General features: G+C 38.2%; 1 protein-coding gene across 1 annotated transcript in view; it reads left to right on the top strand.

Moving 5' to 3' along the window:
* LOC109464726 (serine/threonine-protein kinase Chk2-like) overlaps positions 1-19,552 on the top strand; it is a 145,298-nt gene that overhangs the window by 117,549 nt on the left and 8,197 nt on the right. The gene's annotated exons all lie outside the window — the stretch shown is intronic.

The raw sequence follows: 19,552 nt of genomic DNA on the forward strand, positions 1-19,552 counted from the left end.
GCCAGACACCGCTGCACCAATATAAGTGTCAGTTGGTGAAGATATTGGAACTTATAAGTAATCACTCCAGGAATGAAGATGCGAGAAGTGCTGGGATATGAAATGTATTCTTGTCAGAACATGTGCAGTCCGTGACCTCTGACCGGACTGGTCCAATAGTTTGTGGGGGTGTATATTGTATCCTTACAACAGGAAGACGTAATTGTTCTTGAATTTACAGCTGCGCTCTGAATCTTCATTGAGCTCTTAGGGATAAATCAGTCATAGACATGATAGAGGTTATCTTATGTTTATGTTAACCGATACCAAAGAAAACAAACAAATATTTTTCAATCAAAACTCCAAGCTATGATTGATGTTATCAATTAAAATTTTTATCTAAGTTAATATCTAACTGAAACCTCATTACACTGGGATTTGTGACCATCAGAAGATAGAAGGATGCATTTTGGGTAGATGTCTCTGGTCGTTCTGCCACTCTTAAAACTTGTTATTTTGGCTTGGGATCAAATGTTGCAATGGGTTTTCGTCACCAGTCTCAGTTATGCAAGCGGTGCGGATGTGATCAGCGTGGGGTGCTACAGGGTTTCCATCCAGGCGGCGGCGGCAAATGAAGCCTGGAATATGCGGAGGATTTCCCATCACGTTTGTTACGCACGCTTGATATGCAGCGATGGGGGCATGTCGCGGAATGCAGGCACCATTACGTGGTAACACCTGAGTGGAGGAAACAATAATCTTGTCAAATGGCGAGGATTTAGAACAGCAGATGTTTCAGCACTTGGACAGCTACAGGGTGCGGCACGGGTAACTTTTAATGTGGAGAATAATTCATAACAAAACAATGGAAACCCAAGAAACAAACAAAATCTGATAGTGTGAAATAGAATCTCACATGCACCTTTAGAAAATTTAAGCACTTCGTTTTAGGCTATTAAATACTGAGTAGATGTAGAATCAGAAATACTATCCAGCTATCCAAGCAACTTTTGTTGGTGGAAAAATACACTGAAAAAACTTCTGTCTGCTGTAGAAAAATCCTTGCAAAAAAGATCATATGTTTGAATTGATTACAGATTATATATTATATGTGGATAGTGTATGAAGCAGAAGAGGATTCCATGCATCATAAAATGGCCGTCACTTCTGACTTGCCCATCAAGTATGAATAGTTTGGTTGTATATACATATATATATATATGGAGATTGCCTTCTTTTGCTGGCTGATAAATGAAACATATAAATCCTAGCAATATAGAAAGGTGTTGGTTTAATGTGACACAACTGTTTTGAGCAAAAGGCTGCAGTAAGACACAGAATATTCCAATGCTTTTAGTGCTTGTGATGATGAATGCCATAACATGATACATTTCCTTTTGCCAAATCCATATTGGTTTGGATGCCAGAGATGCAGAGTGCATTAGATTTATGTTGCATTCATACAACATAACTCCACATGATAAATGTGTATCTAAGTGCATTTTGGACAGTGCATTTTGTGAATGAGGATGTGTTCTGCAAGAAAGTGTGAAGACGCTATCTCGTTATAGCTGGGGGTACCTAGGGGATGACATTATGGTCAGTTGCTCACCATTGAAAGTCGATATCCCACATAGACAATTTATAGCATGGATTAAGCCATCAATGGCTGAGCAGGAAGCGCAAAATCTGGCAGTCAGATAATCTGTATCTTTTTGAGGCAATGTTTCACAGCTACAAAAATGTAGTCAGGCAGTAAGTAGGAGGGACAACTAGCCCCCCACCCTTGCCTGCATGTTTTTATTGGACCTTTGATCTCTGAGATACTCAGATTTTGGGAGTAGATCCAAGTTTTTGAGGAATCCTTGACATTTTTTTCTCACAGTGGAGTGATTTTGAGTATATTTGGCAGTCAACCAGATACATTGCAGGTTTCTTTTACATTTGTATATGGTCTAAATATGGTCACTCTACGTGTATATTATAGATACCAAACATTTTGGTTGGTTCATTGTCTGACTCAGTTTCTTTATTTTTTTTAACAACAACCATTCTAGCTAGTCCATCCTATAGAATGCTTTCTTCCTCCCCAGTAATCTAACCATGGGTGAATTATTTCTCTCACGGTCGCCTTTTGCATCAGAGTGTGTAGATCTGCCCATTTGTTCCTATCACCCGGATGTACGCTAGATGAGATCTGGCGGCAGACGATATATAATAATGTTAGTGTCAACCATGATGAATTCTCAGGTGTTAAAATCGCCCCAACGCAACCACAGACTGACTGAACCATGTTTGGGTCACTTCTTAAGCAAAGTTTCGCAGTAATACCAGGGGTTTCTTGTAACTGGGTTGTAAAAAAACAGCCATTGTGGGTTCTGTGAAGTCTGAACAATGCTACATTGTATAGCTCTCCTAGACAAAATGTAGCCAGAGGAATTATAGTCTAACTCCAATATTTGTTGGCTAGATAGCAACATGGATATGTTTCTTTTTCATAAAGGGGCTTGTAAGCCTGTTCGAACAGCTAGCCAAGTAACATTTGCTGTTATCGTATATCAAAGGATTTTCGATATAAGTGTAAAGAATACTGAAAGTCAAGGCTGGTGTTGAAAAATATGTCTGACTTGCAATATTTGTTGCAGGAGAGAAATCCTTTTCTGTTGTGAACTAATATTCGAATTTGTGTTTGAATATGAAGGCAAAATCCTGTCCCAGAGGCAATTCCGTCTATGGCACCAGTGGTATTGATTTTGACTAATATGATACCATCAAAGTGATTGCATGCCTCTAAAGTTGTCATATCTTCTATATGGTTCTCCAATAATACCAACGGCTCATCAATACAAGGGATAGGGCCTGGTGGGGAACCATTGATTATTTTCCACAATCGTTCACAATATTTTTTCTGCAAGGATGACTACTCCAGTGTAAATACATCTGCAATTTTTCTTGCTGATGATTTACTACCTACATGTAGTATGTACTATCAGCTTGCATACAACCAACTAGTATCTTTAGTATCTTTACATGTATCTTTTCCCTAGAGCAAAATGCAGTGCCTAGTCTGGAAAGTTGTACAAAAGCAGTTCAAAATTCAGTACCAAGGACAGGTGTTGTTTTCTTACGCTTTGGCTTGTGTTTTTACAATTAAATTTATTATTCAAATGAGGGAAGGTTTACATTCTTACAACAGTGTACAGGATTTATAGATGCCTGTTTACTTCAGACAGGGTGCCTTTATTTTGTATGCTATAATTGTGTTTGCAGCTGCCATTATTAGTCAGCCTCAAATTTTACCGACTTAGTTAAGTGGTAATGGACTGAGGGAAAGTCTGAACCTATTTGTGAGGCACGAATGAACAGATTTCCCAGGGATTTCCAGCCATTTGCAGATTACTTCCATTGTTCATGCCCAACAGGTAATGGGAGCTTTGTGTCACTGCTGTTGAGTAATTAGGATTGCGTCTCGTGTGCGTGGGGACTTGTGTGGAACAATACAGCCTGTAGCACAGTGTTGCCATGTCATGGCCTCCTGATCCGGACCTTTGATAGATCTTCGAGCAATGATATATGTGCTCAATAGTCACATGAGGCACAGGTCATACCAAAGGGGCCACTTGCCTTATTGTAGTTGGGAATTGCATTAGGGATGCATACAACATTGTAGCTGTTGTCACCAGAATCAGCACAAATTTGTTTGAACATAAACCGATTTCTGCCGAGTCCCTGAGTTTCTTCCATGTAACGTCTTGAATACAGAAGTTGTGGGGAACCACCAGCTGGTAATGAACCTCAGGTCAGATGTCCTCCATTGGTCTTTGGATTTGAATTTCAAGTACAACAGATCTTCTGTCTGCCGCCAAGGCTGTGATTTATCTTCAACTATGCAAGTCAAATTGAAGTGCCATTTTGACTGGCATTTTCATCATGCGTAATATGGGGCCTTTGGTGGGTGTGTTTGGGTGCAGCCACCAAGAATGATTTCCCCTAGAAGCCACTTTGTCCTCGACAAATGTCATTTGTGTCATCAAAGGAATAAACTTTTTCCTTCTATTTCTACCATTACAAGATGGTGATGCAAGGAGAAAGGATAGATTTTGCCCGGACTGAAGCATTAGATAAACTACACATACTTATGCCAGGTCAAAGTCTGTTCAGAATACTTCCTTAACCCTCTAGAAACATTTATACGCAAATGCCCTTTCGAGAGACGTTAAAATACCCAATTTTTGCATCAAAAATTCCCAAAACTCCTCATTGCAGAAGGCTGAACACCCTGCATCTGCTGTCCCATCATTGCTTCCCCCTCCATCTTCATACTCAAAGACCCTGGTGTTGGCATGGCATTCCCCTGACGACAGCTCGGCTGCTGATATCCGCAGCACCAGTGGTGATAAACGGAACCTTCTGCTGCACTCCCTGCGCCTACCAGCTGCAGCAGATGGTCTCACACGCAGGGGTCTGCACATGACATCATCCAACTTCACCTCACATCCATTCTGTAACTAAGCTATTCCATTTCATAAAAGTAGGGGGGAGAGCAGTCAAGATATTTTGTTTGTTTTTTTTACATGAAAGATATTTGTTTGTAGTAAAGATAAATGTGAAGTAAAATTGGTTGACATCGACAGATTTGACTATTTTAAAATTCTAGTCACATGTAATGATCTTTGCCTTGGTCTCAAAAGTCAAAAATATAAGACTTAAAGCAGACATTACCACTTGGAAGTATTGCATTGTAAGTTGTGCTCAATTAGATGCTGATGATGTTATGATTATTTAGGTTTTTTTCAACAGAATTGAGTTGAGTGCAGAGTCTACTCAGTATGCCTGTTTTGCACATGCTGTGCACTTCTGCAAATAGATCATTAACATATTACTGCACGGATGCTCAATATCTAAGCATGAAGAATGTCACCTACATGTAAAGTGCAACATGTCAAATCAGAGTTGATTGCAGGTGACCCAAAGTACCCCCCTCCCCACGTCAGGCACATTCATTACCTCACCTCTCTCACTCTCTCAAGACATCCAGCGCGTTACACCGTCCTTGGATATAAAGTCTGTCTGTCATGGGTCACTGGTGCGACATTTTGTGCATTCAGGACTGAGAGGGTTCATTGATTTGCACTGCAAAGTCTTGGACGGGACTCGTTGAAAAATGATGCCTCTCATGCCCTGCTTCCATCTCAATACATTTGTCACATGGTCTGTATTTGTCAGTGTCCTGTCTTATATTGATTCCGATAACAGGTCCTCCTGCCCACTTAAAACCCCTTCAATGCTTCAAGACATGGCCTAACTTCTTCAGGTGCCCCACAGGTCTTGAACTACCACCAATTTATGGCCTCTCTATGAATTGTTCAATAATAGTCACTCTTTTAGTCTATTTTGAAAGCTTATAGATTTCATTCTTCATAAAAGTACCAAATGACACAATTATAAAAAGCCAAACTGTTTTTACTCCCTGATTGAAATGTAAACCAAGTTGATTTGATTTTGTTTTGAATGAAAACTCAATTTTATACTGTTGCAGCATTCTAATTATGATTTCCGAAAGTGTATATTAATTGTATACTAACATATTACTGTGAAATCTTCTATACACTCATTCCGTTATCCTTGCATTGGCACAATATAAGGTCATGGTCATCGAAATTATTAATATTTCATGTCTATTTTTAGGACATGTTGCATTCTGTTCATCGATCAGAAAATAATTTTCGATCAATTTTTACTGGCGCAATTTTCTTCCAAGTGTATCAGATTTATTACAGCAATTACAGATTATAATATATATTGCAAATGAAAAGGTACGGTGCAATAGTTTGATTTGATTCAAAATAACTCCTTAATACAGGCTTCCTAAAATAGCATCAGATGTGGCTACAAATCTACTCCCCATTTTGAACAACCCCAGCCCATGGTCTAACAAAGAAAAGATAATGTGGTTTTGAACAGAGCCTAGCCCATGATTTACGACAATTTGGTCTCAAAGTGACAGAGCTGTCAAACATCGTAGTGAGAAAATTTGATGAAAGCAGCAGGGAGGATTCTTGGGTCCGTTCTTAGAGGGATTTCCAGTACATCACAGCACTCTGAGGACCAATAACGCTCGCCCTGTAGAGCTCTTAACTGCCTCCTTTTTGTCAACTAGTGCATATTTTCCCATTAAATTGATGCTATGCTTTTGTTAGAGTCGCAACAAATTTGTGGCGCCAAGAAACCAATACGACAATTTTCTGGGCCCACAGTATCAGTCTTTATGCCTGGGGGAGTGGATCCAGTGTCATGCTCTGGAAAAATGTTTCAGTTCTCATCTCAGATGCATGTCTGATTTATTGTGTTTCAGAGTTAATTTAACATTCTGATGGCTCTTTCCATTATTCACTCAGAGCCGTGGACGCTAATGAACCAAAGATGCAAGCTCCATGGTCACTGTAGGAAAAATCCATTAGTCGCCGGCAAAGTGCCTTCCAGCAGAATGGTAGCACTGGCATGTTTATATATGTTGTGGTGGTTTATGTTGCTGACTTCTTTAAGACGTTTTTTAATGCAAAATGACATCATAACATATAAACTGTGTGTTTGAATAAAGTTCAATCATGATAACATATTCCTGCAGGAAAGAAAATGTGACAAGCATTTGTAATGTTAATTGTAATGGGCGCAATATGATGTAAAGGCTTTTAAAAGCAGATTATTTTCAGTGACATCTTTTTTCCACTAAATGACTCAAGTCAAACAAGTTACGATTATCACAATTGATTAGCTGGGCTATAGTACAATTTTTAAACAAATTGAATATACTTTTTTTATATTTTCTGTTCTGAACATGCTATGATCTTGTTTAAGAAATGTTTAAAGTATCTAGAAATTTCCACATTGTAGGATGTAGGATGCACTTTCAAGACTGTACCAGTTCCAGATCATTCAAGTTATGGTTGGATGTCTTTGGGGTTCAAACTGCATCTTCTCTTAGCAAACTTTATTGGTTATGCAGTGATGAATTTCCTGGTATGCAACTTTGAACACTGGTATATTGTTTCTGCTTTCTTACCTTTCATATTAGATATCCCTACATATGAGTAAATCATATGTATTGTGTAGTTAGCAGTTGTGCGTGAAATATTACATTGACTAGTTGTTTTCAATTATTCATATTAATGAAGCCCACTGTGGCAGACAAGAAATATAGACCACACCAGTGTAAATACTTTCTTTCAATTACATGTGTCAAACTCTTTGCATACTTATGTAAGCTGGTAAGCAATAATCATTATTGTCAAAAATTGTTTCGACACATATCTAATTTAAAAGTGCTTACTTGTAGCAGTGAAAATGCAGAGAAGAAGTATTGGTAAAATGCTGAAGAAAAATGCCTATGAAAATTAAATGCACTGACAGACATTTTTATACACAATCTCTTATATCCTCTATTTTATTATAGCTTTAAACGTCTTTTTTTTTACAAATACAGCGTATTTGTAACATTTTGTTATATTCAAGACCTTCAAGGCTGACATTAACTATTCCGTACCCTTTCCACACAATTAGATGACTTATAAAACTTGCATGCTAATCCTTTACTTAGTACACAAGGCGATGTGTTTGTTGGAAGCAGCTCGTGCATCAAGTATTAGCACAGCGCCTTGTCAACAGAACATACTAGGGATTAATGCCTGAGCCTTCAGACAAGCCGGGTGTACAAGCAGATACTCCACGGAGGTTCCCTGCTGTGGGAAGTGGGACAACTCCTCGGAGGCTCATTCATTACCATCTTCTGTGCTGTAGATTGTCAATTATTTTGTAACTTTTCATTTTGGTGGTCTTTTGCGTCTAAAAGGGCTGACGAATGGCAAAAGTACCCTGCACTTATTGATTTCACTGGCTTTTAATCAATTAGCCCGGAATGACTGTGAAAGTGTTCTGAAAGATAGCACTAGGAGAATCCATCAGTATGGCAGTACTTTTAAAAGTCTGCTCTCTTGGCAGTCATTCAAAAGCCACGTTTTAAAACCACCTTGACATTCTAGCAAGCCTGTGGTTTGCCATGAGGATTGCTCTTGTTGACTCTGAAGAAATGTGTCAAATTTGTCATTGCAATATCATGTTTCATGCCCAGGAAATAGTGTGTCCAATCTCTGAGTAAAGAAAGTAAAGCTTTCTAACGTTGCATGTACTTTTAGAAAGCTTTCACTTCTTTGTATACAGATCTTTTAAATCCAGTCCCCGAAACCTCCAGCCTACCATTTGTATCCCTTAAGACGATATTTGCAATGATTATCATATATTCCAGCCATAACTTTGGCACCTTTACTCTTTTGCTGTGATGTGTGGTAAAAAAACAACAATAAAATCTAATTTTTTACTTCTGAATCCCAAGAGTTTAGGTCAGAAAATCGTCCCTTGATAGATCGGAATCACGTCTAGAATGCTGGGACCAAAGTCTGCCTGGTTGGGTCACAACATCACAAGAACAAATTGGCTGTAAGCATAACAAGACACGCTAGGAGACAAAAAGAAATAGGTTCTGTTGCATACCAGGGATTACTTACTGACTAATTGTGTCTCAGAAGAGGTCTCCTTGTAGAGACTATATCACCTGCAGCACAGGATATCATCCCAACAGGATTCCCACACCTCTCTCTAGAATTCCCAGTAAAATGTAAAGACCCAAAAAATTGGATTTTGTTGCTTCCCCTTTAACCCTCAATCCTAAAGGGATTTGCGCTTTATATGGAAGTGCTCCACTGTTGAAATCCTCCATGACCACCCCACCCTGTCAAGGGACCTGTAAGCGGTAACCAGTAAGCTTCCCTGACAATTGTAGGTCAATCAATTAGGAATGGTATCAACCAATTTGTCTACACTATAATTAGGTAGGCAGAGGGGCTATAGGGTAAGTCTTCTTCAAGAGGACAAATTACATTATTCAAGTGCGTGTCTATCATTAGTAAGACCTTTTGGCTTTTTTCTTAATCTGACAATTTATTGATCAGTTAAACGATTTAAAAAAGAATAACCTTAGATTTCAGGGAAACAACAATTCTGTATATTTATACATTTTTGCTGCTTTGAAGGTTCCAGTTTTCTTACCTCTGACCTTGAACTTGAAGTCTTTTTAGACTCACTGAAAGAAATAGAAGCTTGACGGCTTGAGCCCATCTCTTCTTTGATCATGTTTGTTATTTATAGTTAGTCATGTCCATGGTGCTGATTGTTGTGTTGTTTGGAAGGTCTGTTGTAAGCTGTATGTCTCTATCTTTCTTTTCTTTATTTTCCATAAAACAAACCAAATTCTCTTTTTATGATAGACCTGAAACTCTTGGTGGTATGATCCAGCTATTAGGAACTTTGCCAATTTCATCTAGCCAGGTAGTGTATTTTTTTAAGTGGGGAATTTCATGGGTGTTAGCAGGTCAATCATAGTGTGTAAATCAAACCTCCTTCATGCCAACTTTGAACTGACTGGTTGAAAATCAGCATCCTTTGGGAAATAGGATGAACTAGCTACATGCCAAGTACTTCACTGCAATCCTGGGAGACATAATTATTGGTCTACAGCCAAACACAATTGCAAGCAATGCCTCTGATTGGTGGAAATATGTGACTGGATCATCTCTAGTGGCATTCTCACTGCATCATTATATTCCCACGCACAAAGTTGCCTTTAAGTAAGTTTGATACCTTGTCAGTGTTTTCCATAACTATAACAAAAACTATAGATCATGTGTGACAGACTTGTAGGCTTTAGTTCCCAGTGGTGCAGATTATGGGAGTGCTTTAATCTAGCAGCTATCCAATCACTTTGTTGGCATGTTTTGATGCTAATTGTGATTTATAGCCGAGTGCTATTGTCTTCCTCCTGGCGCATTACTGCAATCACAAACAGCATCAATTGGAATAGTAGTTGAGTATAGATAGAAACAAAGTGCAAGTAATTGGATTAAGAAGAGAACATTCAGTGCAATAGTGCCGCCCACTCTTAAACATTTCTTGGTTAATGGAAGCATCACGATGCTTTAAGTCTTGAGTGTCCATAGTTACTACTAATTCCATTGCATTCTTGATTATATTACACATATGCATCATTTACCATTTACTGGATGTATTGTTTATATTTATAACACATAGGTACAACTATTGAATATGTATCAAGAATTGTTGTAAAAAAATACATGGTAGCAAACATTTTTATCCTTGCAAATTATAAACCTAGGACAATGTTGAATCATACAAATGATTTAGGTTATAGCAAAACAGCAATCACTCTTTATCTTTTCTCTTTTTAATTGCCAAGGATGTTAAACATTTGCGGGCCAACTCTCAGTTCACAAGTTCAGTCTCAAGTGCAGTACAAAGAAGCATGTATCCATGGGTGCCTCATAATGCATGCTGGTATGATTTTTAAATGAACTGTTATCACTGATAAACTGGTATTAACAAATCACTTTCCTTTCAGTTGTAAAGCCAAGCTTTAGTCCTAAATGCACAGCATAACAAGCTGTTCCAACCAGATAGAAATTGTTAATCCATTAAGAATAGGTGCCTGTTTCCTCTGAACGCTGTCTGTATTGAACTGTTGGAAATACATGCGTGGGCGCACTATCGTGTACAAGGGGAAATATCACTTTTCATTAGGAATATTCCAATTTTCAGTGCTGCTTGCAGTTTGCCACAAAAGATCAATGTGTTTGTGCCTCTTGAATTTACAGTCGGTAAATAGTTTATTGTACATAGTTGTGAGAAAATATTGTCGTGACAAACTCACGTAATTCAGGGAAGTCACATCTGTGCCCTTCCCTGCCAATGTGAGTTTGTACATGTATTTGTGAGAAACAATGATAAAGAAACAATAATAATAAAGAAATACTAGTAATTTATTCATAACAGATGTGTCTAAACTATTACAAGTACCTTTAAAGTGTTTTTAAACTCAATGACTGCAATGTTTGAAATGATTGTTTTCCATTTTACACTTCATGTCACTGAATAGTCTCAAGCATCATAACAACACAAAATTAGTCATAGAACTTGCTGTGATAGATAGTGAGATTGTTGCCCACTAAGCTTGTTGCCCTACACCTGACAAGGTGTCATCCCTACCTGCAAGTTTATCAATTTATCAGGAGTGGGAGATTATTGTTAAACCCTTCATAAATAATCATGAGCTTTACGAGGTTTCGGTGTTCAGAGAGGCATGCGACACGTACAAACTGCCGCCAGTGGAGCATGCGAGGCATCTCTGGTACCTCCCAGCACAACCCCTGTACTCGCCCTTTATCTTGGCCCTCACTGTTAGCTCCTGGTCATCAATCACTTTCCTTTACCCGGACGTTGATTTAGGATGACTCAACAAGTTCCCAGAAGCCAATCTGTTCTGGCCGCGCCTTTCATTCCCTGTGCAATATCCACTGCTACGTGTCTGTCTCAGGACATTTCTAGAACTACACGGACGTTTACGTGTGACACCTAGCGTACCCGTAGCTACGAAAATGTGTCCCCAGTGTGCCGGGCTGTCTTCAGGCATGTCCAAATGCGTCCAATCTGCCTTAAAATGTACCTCTCCACGAAGCGCCCTGTGGCCGTTTATCATCCTGCCTGACCGTGTCTTCATATGCACCGCTTGTACAAGGGCAGACCAGTAGTGTATTAGGGGGCAACTCAACATTACAGATGCTATTTATCAAATATAGTTTTCTCTCTGAAAGAGGGATTTTGAGGTCAAACCCTGTTTTCCCGTGGTACCGATAAGCCAGTGCACATGTCAGGAGAACTGTTCAAGTTTCTGTGGTAAAAAAGGGGGAAACAATATTATAATATCAACATTCTGACAAGTTTGTGGTGGTTATATGGAAGGTAGAAACCAAAGTAGTGAGAAATATAGGTTGTGCTCCCATTGAAATTTCACTGCATTCTACATTTTTAAAAACATGTTTTGATTAAATTGTCATTGTCATTAAAAGCCATAAACACACACTGTAGACATCATTTTGCAACTTTTTTAAAGGCTTTTTTAAAGCTTTGAAACAACGGACATTATGCAAAATATCTTGGACACCCTATACATACATGTAGATGAATGCATCCATCTAATAACAGGGACATCCAAACTCACCAAAATCCTTACATATTAGTGATTAATATTACTAGATATATAGCATTTCCTAAGATATCAATAGTTTCTTTTCAATTCATTCAGTTGATTTATTCTCATATAATACCATTTAATTTCTTCTTCATATTACTAGTTTCAATTCATTCACATCCTGAATTGCATATAACATATAATATGCATTTTGAAGCTGTCCTTGTTACAGAGACAGGTGGTCAGAGGTCTTGTCAATTGCCAAGTTATGGATTCAACTCTAAATCTTGTCTGCTGACAGTTAAAGCTCTTGGTGTTATTCCAAGGTCTTACAGTGCCTTGGGATAAGATACCAGTGACATTCATAAAATGTCATTTTGACTCTCCTACCATCTACAATGTAGATGAGGCAAAGTTAGGACTTATGGGATTCAAAGACATATTTCAGTAGACGAATGTTGTCTCTCAGAATTCAAGGACAACCCAAAAGGGATAAATGGAACATAAATGGAAAACAGAGTGCATGCATACTGTGGAAAGTCACTTTGTTGTGGATATATTAAGAAAAGATGAAAAGTAGCTAGATTATGAAGATCTTCTAGATCATAAATGATAAAACAGGTTGGCATATTCTCAGGAAGCATGATATAGGAGAGGGCACATGAAGAAAGATTGCATTGATAGCACATGAAGAAAGACTGCATTGGAAAAGACTTTAAAACTCTTGTTGATTCATCTATTTACATCTATTAGCAAAATCTGGGTTTAAAAAGTATCAAAATGAATTACAGATTATCAAGATTGTTACTAGACAGATGCACTGTTATATGTATCTCTCAGAGGCGATGTTCTCATTACAGCCTTTTAACTATGGGAAACAGCTATCTCTCCAGACTGTTAACCATAATGTTCTTGTACCCCGAGGCAGTATCTGCCTGCTTTGAATTGTCATCTAGAATGAAATAAAAGCTAGATAGGAAAGCTTTGTGAAGTGTGCTTATCTGTCTAGATATACTCTACAGGGCCTTGGCCATTAAGTAAATACAAGACAGTGCCTGTCTCAAAAATCAGGCACTAGAAATTAGACCATAATCCTCCAAGTTTGCAGTGTCTTTCTCATATACGTTTCTTGTAAGCCTGCTGTACAATTATTACAATGATTACAATTACAAGGGACATTGAACCGTGAAAAATCTTTCAGCTGTTTTGAACATTTTAATCCTATTTTAATGTTTAGTCAGGCTGTAGGCATTTCAATTTTTGTTACCATTACATGTATTAAGAAATATCATTGTTTCTGTTTGTTTAAAGAATAAGAAGCTAGTAGTATATTGATGATATACTGACTGTATTGATGCATTGACTGTAAAATACCTACATAATTCAGACTCTGTAAATCTGCAGTGTGATATTCACAACACACATTCAGGCAGTGGCATTTATGTGAAATTCTCTTCTCAAATGAGAGGGATTTTACACAGTCATACAAAAACAAGTTATGGTACAAGGACTAGTGCAATAATACTGTCAACTGTACCATACAATTTGGTATTCCTGACAGAAATGAATCAAATCATGGCTGACGTCAAGTTTTCATAACGTTGCCGACCGAGTGCATTCAACATTTAACAGAAAAATTGGTTTTGAGCGCACAAAGTGCTTGCCATGCAGCATGCCACAATTCTTTACACTGTGTCAAGTAGTTTATTGTGTAGTCTGTGATTGTGCTTCTTTGCTTCATTCACCAAAGGCAATCTATCAGTTGCCGTTGCCTCCAGGAAAAAGGCGATACTGAACCCCCAGGGCACATGCTTGTAGCAAGCCCATCTATTTTGACATAATGTCGGTTAGAAGCCGTCAAAAACAAGAAGGAATGCCATCTGTTATGGGGACTTTTATTAAGAATTTCATATGACGCCGTCATAATTTGTCCCGGTGCAGGTCATAAATTAGGACTTTCATTTAACTTAGGGGTAACTAAGGGGGATGGTGATAATTCATGTCGGCAGGGTCCACAACGCCTCGGTTTCCAAGTGGCAGTCGCCTAACGTTCCGCTGTATCCGCACCTTTCGGGAGGTCGTAGCTGTGTCCATTAACGTTACCGACTCTGGCGGCGCTGACAAGTCCCCGTGCACGTAACACCCCAAGGGGATCGGATCATTCCGTCTCTTGTCAAGATAGAGTTACTGCTCCGAAAAGGCTGGGGAGGAGGAATAATAGGGCTGCAGAAGGAGAACGGCAGTTTGACGAAAATGCATTCCGTCTTCCGTTATCGTCTCTCCCCAAGATGCCAGCGCCCGTCGAGTGTTTTTTGTTCGGCAGGACAGCGGCCACAGAATGTAAAATTGTCCTGCAACTGGTCGTCCTTATTTTTCACACATTTCATGTTTCCTCTTGGATGCTACATTTACCATAGGTGGTACAATTGCTGCAGATGGATATCTAGTGAACGTTTTTTTCTGTGTAAAGTAGCAAAATCAGTCGGACGAAAACCATCTCAGCAGAAGATGTAGCATAAAATGGCACCATGCTATGCAATAGACTTGTATCTGACTCATCTGTAAAAGTTTGCAGTTCAAAATTACAATATTGTCAGCTATACCAGTGAGCTGACTATGGGACACCTCTGAATCACTTCTGCCATGTGAACAATTTAAATGGCAACATTTCTATTACTTTATTTTACTGAATATAAATGTTTTTGACATTTTTACAAGGAGCAAAGGACCACATTGGCATCAGCTAGAAGGTTGTATTTTATGACAAAACCATCCTGTAGAGCCGTCAGATTCTACATCTGCTGCAACAGTTGTTCTTTCATAAAACAGCTTTGTATCAGATTCTGCAATGTAGCAGTCAAGCCGTCTTCTCCCTGTGCAATATCGTGGAAGCACGTGACATTGTCCAGTTGCTGGTCCACTGATAAAACTGCCCAATAGAAATGCCCTATCCATGTTGATCTCTTAAGCTCACTTGTCAGTGTTGTTGAGTTACCAATTCTTCAACTTCAGTTTCACAAAGGTCAGGGTCGAATAAAGAAAACAAATTATGAAAATTGTTGTTCAATTTTCTAATGATCAAGTCAGTGGGATTCAGTAAGGTACTAGTTTCTTTAGGGTACTAGCCTCTGGTAAATCTCAGCTTCTATTCACTTATATCCCATTTATCCAACTTGGACAGAATTTTGGAAAGATAAGTTGCCAGGCATATTTTCAAGGACACAGGAATCAACTACCAGATTGCAGCAGGCAAGGTCATGCTATGACCAAATCTGACATAATGGTTTTATAATGCTACATTTACATTAGGCTGCAGGCCTCCAATCTCTTCAGGGGTATAAAAAAGGCCATTACCACGAGTGAGAGTTGTCCTCAACTGTAAGGTCAGAATGGGCCGGACGAACAAAAGGTCATTGTTAGATTTACAAGTTTTTTTACGAGAATCTTTTACTGTAGGTTCTTCTATGTTTCATATATGTATCACGTTGGTTGCGAGGCAGGCTCATAAAAAAACAGGCAGGAAGAACATACATGTAGTATTACACAACAGTCAGATTAAAGCTATAAAACATGTCAAATCTGGTTTTATCAGGATTTCAAGAAAAGGCATTGTAAATTATTGAAAGCACACATTGTCATAAGATAAGTTGGATGCTTTATTATTTCAGAAAAGCATTCAGGTACCATGTTGTAGTCCAGAGTACTGAAATCATGACTGTTGTAGCAGTACAGTGGTCCATGAGGTAACTTCAATTCTCGAAATTTCGCCAGGTATCCTAAGACTTCCACATTAAAACAAAAGTAGAATTCAAAGAGACCTTCTAATGCAGAACCAGTCAAGCTGAAGGCATACATTACTGTTATACAGGTGTTCAAGACATGTTTTTAAAGTTGTTGATAACACTTGGAATTGTGCAAGATGTTACCTTTTAAGACTTAGCTTTGTCTTTTGGAAGCTGAACTTCCTAAGTTATGATCCAGACTGTTGAAGCAAGTCCATGTCTTACATCATTCAACAACTTTTCACGACAATATGTAATGTGTTGTAGGGCAAAGCACTCCAACAGTGTCAGTTTCTATTCTGGACGGGACTAGATAACGCATGTCTCATAAGTGCAGAATGGTGTTACTCCAACATGTGACATCCTCGTGTCAGTACAGGGCTTCAAATTTGATCCCCGACATCAGTCATTTCAACCATTTCATTCCATTAAGAAAGACATAAATCACCTGGGACTTTACCCTGGAAATCCCATGAAATGCACAAGGTGTGTATCTGTGTAGAAATCACTGGCGTACAGCCACGTGCCTCCGTGCAAGGCTTTACACATATCTGCTGCCAGACTTACCATATATTGTTCCATTAACTTCAACTTTATCTAGTTATTTGTCAAAAGGAGATGATAATGTAAGAATAATGTAACTATAAAACTTTTTGTCACACAATTTTGGTGTCATCAGGTTTCCAGAGTTGCATTAGGAGGAGAAGCTTAAATCATAGGCTCAGACTGTCGCATTGAAGACATATTGAAAACTACTAGTAATCCCTGGAAAGTACATGTGGTGCAAGAAAGACTAGAATACAGACATTATTTTTACAATTTTTCCTCACTTTTCTATTATCAAACAGCATGCCAAGGGATTGTTCTGTTTTCTGATATGACTGTATTTTCCAGAATAGGTGAAATTACAATTTTCATTTTTTTTATTTGATAGTGATGTGGAAGCATGCTGCTGAACACAAAGAACCATGCGCAAGCAGTAGCTCTTAAGCTTCACTACTAAGTTAACAATCAAAAAGTTACAATTCAAAACAAAAAGAAGATTCTTCCATTCTTATCTGATCAGCTACTTTTCCATAGGAAACAGGGATGCTAGCCTGTCAGATTTTGAAAAAGACAAAGACACAATTAAAGTCAAGGAAGTTATTCATCATTATCCTGTCCAAAAATGATAGACAGCTTTTGAGTAGACTTAGAGATACCACAATAGCCTGAAGATAGATCTTTTGACATTACAATTATATGTTATCTTCTTTCCTAAGGCTGTATGCATGATTGACGGGGTTCATGATACAGCAGTGACAGAACAAAAGATGTGCCGCTGTAGAGAGATGCTTTGATGCCAGTGTCACTCAACTGTATAAAAGGGAGACTCTCAAAGCTCTCAGTAGATAATCTATATTACATAGGGTTTAAAGTCTCTTTTGACATTTGAAAAGCATAAAGAACCCAGTAGACATGAACTGGAAAAAGTCAGTGACTATAGGGGGGCTGCTCTACATCATTTTCCACTGACTGGCATAGAGCAACAGGCAATAGAAAAATGAAGACAGGGAATGAGATAACCTTTGATATCATCTGGAACCTTCAATGTCAATTTCCTTTAGAGAGACATGCCTAGCATACGGAAATAACTGACAGACAGACAGACAGGCAGACACATCAATACAGTATAATATAATAACTTCCATTCACAAAAGGTGAAAAGAGTATACTAACACTAAGGTTTTGACTACTTTTGTGGTAGTTTAAACTGTAATTATTGCAACTAGGTTTCATGATATTGGTGTGAATCTTGGAGGGTTTAACAGTGTGTCTACTAAGTACATGGGACCTACCCAACCTGCCCCCCTCCCACCTCATTACCATCCTAAAGTTTTAAAAGCAGCATAACTGTCTCATCTTGGGACTTCATATCACACAATTACCAGGTGTCCCAATTAGCCATGACAGTAAATCTATCTTAATCACCCTTTAGTATCATGATTGATCACCAATTGTGTTAGCTTTAGGGCAGATGTCTGATTTCTCAATCACTCTGTCCTAAACAGCACAAAAACTCACAAGCGATCAATAATGTGAGAATTCTCTGAGGACAAGGGGAGAGCGGGGTTGATTAAGCCTTTTTGTATCATATCAGGTATGAAATTCTGTTGGGTGAGCAGAGTTAACCCTTCAAATGTCAAGTTAAGGGCCAGCCAAATTAACTCTTGGTTTGTCACTTAAAGATTTTTCAAAGGACAATATTATATACTCTGTCCCATGCATTACACAGTTACTGTGGTGAAATTGTATGGAAATTACAGAGCATGTAACATCAAGTTTCATGATTCTGTTAGGTACCCTAATACCACCACATTATGGGAATGGTGATATTAAAGCCTTTTCAAGAATATCTTTAAAACATCTGGATATTGGTCACGTGCATACCTTGGAGAATAATGATCCTGCAATGAATCTCTTTAGATTCGCCTTTTTAATGTAGCAATTTTTAGGATGTCTGCCAAAAGCATTAGACTTGCTATTGAATGTTAGTATAGCTTTCAGCATTTGGTGTTGTTTTGTGCAAATAGCCAGTCATTCAGGCAGGAATGGATATTGACAAGGAAAGTAATGGAGTACATGTCCCAGTTTTATTCAGATCAGTCAGAAGTTGTAATTAGGTCAACATATCACTTTATCTTTTGGTATAACATATTAAGCTGTCTGTGTCTGGTCTTTAATCTGCCTAGAATGAGCTGGGACATTTTAATCAACTTGAAAAAATAAAAGAAAAACTCTAAATGATGATATATAAATGAAAACAAAAACTAGAAAGGTAGCAAATGCATAATGTTTACCTTTGCATATGGTTAATTTGTTACTCAAACACATTCATATATACATGTATATGGTCAAACAGGAGTCCAAATCCTTCCTGCTATAAAATTGCAACATGATGTAACCCGGCATTAGTTACCTTGGTGATAGCCATCTAGTTCAGGTCATTGACCTTTTTGTGTGGAGAAGAAGAAGAGGAAACAGAGCAAAAACAATATGTTTTCCTTCCGTAAACATAAAAAGCCATCAGAAAGCTGAGACAAAGAAGCATTTTGGTCCGGAGATCCTTTAAACAGTTCAGACATTACCATGTTTTAATATCTAAATGGCATTTATATCAGTATGTATTCATCATTAGCTCACAGGATATCCTATCTCTTTGATTCATGAACAATTTGACCTCATTTCCTAATTGTTTTCTTTTCACCCTCTGAACTCTTCTAAGTCATCTGTCTCAATGGAAATGTAGGCCAAAGTGCCAGAATCTGGTCACTTTTTAAAAGAATTTGATTTCCTGCTCAGATCATTCCCCTTTCTTTCTGTTTTATTGATTTTCTTCAAGACATTGGGTGAAAAACATGGGTTTACAGTCACTCAGTCGCTGTCCTTGGTGCTGAAATCATTATTTTCTAGTAAAGAAATTAAAATATACAACTTTGGAAGCAACGGTAATCCTTAGAACTCTTGAGTTAGTAATGAGGGATTCTTATCACTCAAGAAATTATGTGTTTTGTCTTACAACTCAGCAGTCTTAATTACAAGGAAATGCATGTTTTCCATTAAGATAATCAACTTGTCACTAGGGAGATGGCAGGTTGTCGTCATCAAGACTCCAATCTATTGATGAATTAATCATCACACAGCCTGTTTGACACAT

The sequence above is a fragment of the Branchiostoma belcheri genome, unplaced genomic scaffold (genome assembly GCF_001625305.1).
Source record: "Branchiostoma belcheri isolate BF01 breed outbred unplaced genomic scaffold, Haploidv18h27 scaffold1, whole genome shotgun sequence".
NCBI lineage: Eukaryota > Metazoa > Chordata > Leptocardii > Amphioxiformes > Branchiostomatidae > Branchiostoma > Branchiostoma belcheri.